The sequence below is a fragment of the Tasmannia lanceolata genome, unplaced genomic scaffold (genome assembly GCF_043159265.1).
Source record: "Tasmannia lanceolata isolate RefF3 unplaced genomic scaffold, GAP_Taslan_0.1 ptg000018l, whole genome shotgun sequence".
NCBI classification, from domain to species: domain Eukaryota; kingdom Viridiplantae; phylum Streptophyta; class Magnoliopsida; order Canellales; family Winteraceae; genus Tasmannia; species Tasmannia lanceolata.
Window position 1 is genome coordinate 53,473,741 of NW_027518695.1, and position 3,227 is coordinate 53,476,967.

General features: G+C 40.0%; 1 pseudogene; it reads left to right on the forward strand.

The window, feature by feature from the left end:
• The first annotated feature begins 488 nt into the window (after nucleotides 1-488).
• Nucleotides 489-1,187, forward strand: LOC143850451 (putative mitochondrial protein AtMg00860 pseudogene; annotated as a pseudogene).
• Nucleotides 1,188-3,227: the final 2,040 nt, after the last annotated feature.

Below are 3,227 nucleotides of genomic sequence, written 5' to 3' on the forward strand. Positions count from 1 at the left end.
ATGTCTTTCAAAAGCCTTCAAGATTGCCACATAGTAGAGAAAGGGACCATCAAATTCATCTGGTACCTGGTTCCCAACCTGTGAATGTTAAACCGTACTATTATCCGCACTTCCAAAAGACAAAAATAGAAAGATTAGTTCAGGAAATGTTGCAGGATGGAATTATTATCCCTAGCCGAAGTCCTTATTCTTCACATGTTCTCTTGGTTAAAAAAAAAAAAGACAACACATGGCGATTCTGTGTTGATTACAGAGCAAAAAAGACAACACATGGCGATTCTGTGTTGACAACACACTACAGATGAATTAATGGATAATTGCATGGGGCTATTGTATTTTCAAAACTTGATCTACGGTCAGGTTACCACCAAATCCGAATGAAACAATAAGATAGCGAAAAAACAGGGTTTAGAACTCATGAAGGTCATTATGAATTCCTGGTTATGCCCTTCGGGCTAACTAATGCTCCATCCACGTTTCAAAGCACCATGAATATGCTATTCAAACCATTTCTACGGCGGTTTGACACTGTCTTCTTCGATGATATACTCGTTTACAGCCATACCATAGCTGAACATGCTGACCATTTAAATTCAGTGCTCAGTTGCTTGTCGACTAACCACCTCTTTGTGAAGTTGACCAAATGCCATTTTTGTAAAGACCAAAATGAGTATTTGGGTCATTTGGTTTCTGGCAATGGTGTTCAACCAGAGCCTGATAAGATTCGTGCAATGCAAAATTTGCCCATACCCACTAATTTGAAGCAATTAAGGGGTTTCCTCGGTCTTACGGGATACTACAGTAGATTTGTTCGACATTATGCTACCATTGCATCTCATCTTACCAATCTTCTTAAAAGGGATTCATTTCATTGGTCTGATGAAGCTCAGTCTGCATTTGCCCAATTAAAACTTCAAATGACACAACTACCTGGACTTGCATTGCCTGATTTTTCTCAAGACTTTGTACTCAAGACCGATGCCTCTAGCATAGCAATTGGGGTGGTTTTAATGCAAAATAAGCATCCAATTGCTTATTTTAGCAAGAAAATGTCACACACAATGTCCCTTGTATCAGCTTATGTGAGAGTTCTTTGCAATTACCGAAGCCGTGAAAAAATGGCACCAATATCTACTTGGACGACATTTCACAATCTACACTGGTCTGATGAAGCTCAGTCTGCATAAAGCCAATTAAAACTTCAGATGACACAACTACCTGTACTTGCATTGACTGATGTTTCTCAAGACTTTGTACTTGAGACTGGTGCCTCCAGCATAGCAATTGGTGCGGTTTTAGTGCAAAATAAGCATCCAATTGCTTATTTTAGCAAGAAAATGTCATACACAATGTCCCTTGCATCAGCTTATGTGAAAGAGTTGTTTGCAATTACTGAAGCAGTGAAAAAATGGAGCCAATATCTACTTGGAAGACATTTCACAATCTACACTGATCATCGTAGTTTGAAGAACCTCATGGCTCAGATTATTCAGACCCCTGAACAACAGAAATACCTTTACAAGTTGCTGGGTTATCAGTTATTCAATAGTTTATAAGGCTGGTAAGGAGAATCAAGAAGCAAACGCCCTCTCCAGAGTTGAGGACACGTCCCCTGTTTTGCTACAACTAGTTTCAGCCCAATCTTCACCAGTCCAGTAACAAATGGCACTTTCGTCACCGGTGTTCGATATCTTCCCAGCTTCAATTGGAAAATGTTACAAATTCTGAGTCACTTGCCTTACATGATCAAATCAGTAAGGGAATTGCTGCACCCGAATTTACTATAAAAAATGGATTGCTTTTCCATAAATATCATTTCTTCATTGGTTCTTCTTTCCCAATCAGATTTTCCATCATTCATGAATTTCATAGTACCCTCCAAGTAGGGCATCCAGGAATACTCCAACCATTAAAAGAATCTCTACCAAGTTCTTCTGGTATAAGTTGCGCGCTGATGTTACACAGTTTGTAAAGGATTGCCTGGTTTGTCAACAAACCAAATATTCAACGTTGCCACCGTGTGGTTTGTTACAACCCTTTCCGACGCCACAAATGATTTGGGAAGACATAGCTATGGATTTTATCACTTGTTTGCCCATTTCAAATGGGTTTACTTCTATAATGGTGAGGGAGCCCGTTTTTTCCAGCAACGAGCGCCGCTCTGGGGCGCGTGCCAGGGATCACCACGTTGGGTTTTCTGCGAGTGTTAGTTGATCTGCGTTTCTTGCGAATTCAGGATCGGGGTCCGGACTTCGCAAAAAAGAGAAACTCATAGTCGCCACGTAGGTTAAGGCCTAGGACCTGTGTCTGTTCTTCCGATATAAAGGGGGTACATACCTGAGTTTCATTGGAGGAACAGTAACCAAAGGGGTTCTTTTGCTCTGAGCCTAGAACCCTTAATTATGCTCTGTTTGTTAAGGCATGGTCCTTACAGATATCTGGGTAAGGGTTATGGTTACATTCGGGGAAGGAGTTAGGCACCCCTCGTGCCTGGATCAATCCGGTCTCTTGACTTGATTTGGCATTTTTCGAAGAATTCAATGAGAAAACTTATCTTTTTCTGCCTTTATTTGGGTTAGGCTTAATTCCGATATGTAAATAAAATGAATTTATAAAAAAAGGAAAACAAGCGATCGTTATCCTGATTCTGATTGTATGCTATAAAGCGAGACTCTTCGAGACCTCTCAGCTGACCACAATTAGGTTAACAATAAATTAACGGAAAAATACAATACAGAAAGGGAATAGTTATCCTGATTCTAATCGTATGCTGTAAAGAGAGTCCCTTCGAGATCTCTCAGCTGACCACAATCAGGTTAACTAGAAATCAAATGGAAACGACAGTACAGAAAGTAAAAGAAATGTAGAAGGGTTTATATTATAAGACTTGGGGGCAAATAGTGTTGGAGATCCTATAACGTCACCGCCTCATACCCTTCTTTGAAATGTAAAGACAATACTAAAAGCAAAAGAAAGGTAGAGGGGCTTATGTTATAAGATCTGGGGGCAAATAGTGCCAGAGAGATCCTATAACGTCACCGCCTCATACCCTTCTCTGAAATGTAAAGACAATATTGAAAGTAAAATAAACCGAACGGAAAAGACAGTACAGAAAGTAAGAGAAACGTAGAGGGGTTTATATTATAAGATCTAAGGGTAAATAGTGCAGGAGATCCTACAGCGTCACCGCCTCGTACCTTTCTTTATAATGAAAATTTCGAAAGCTG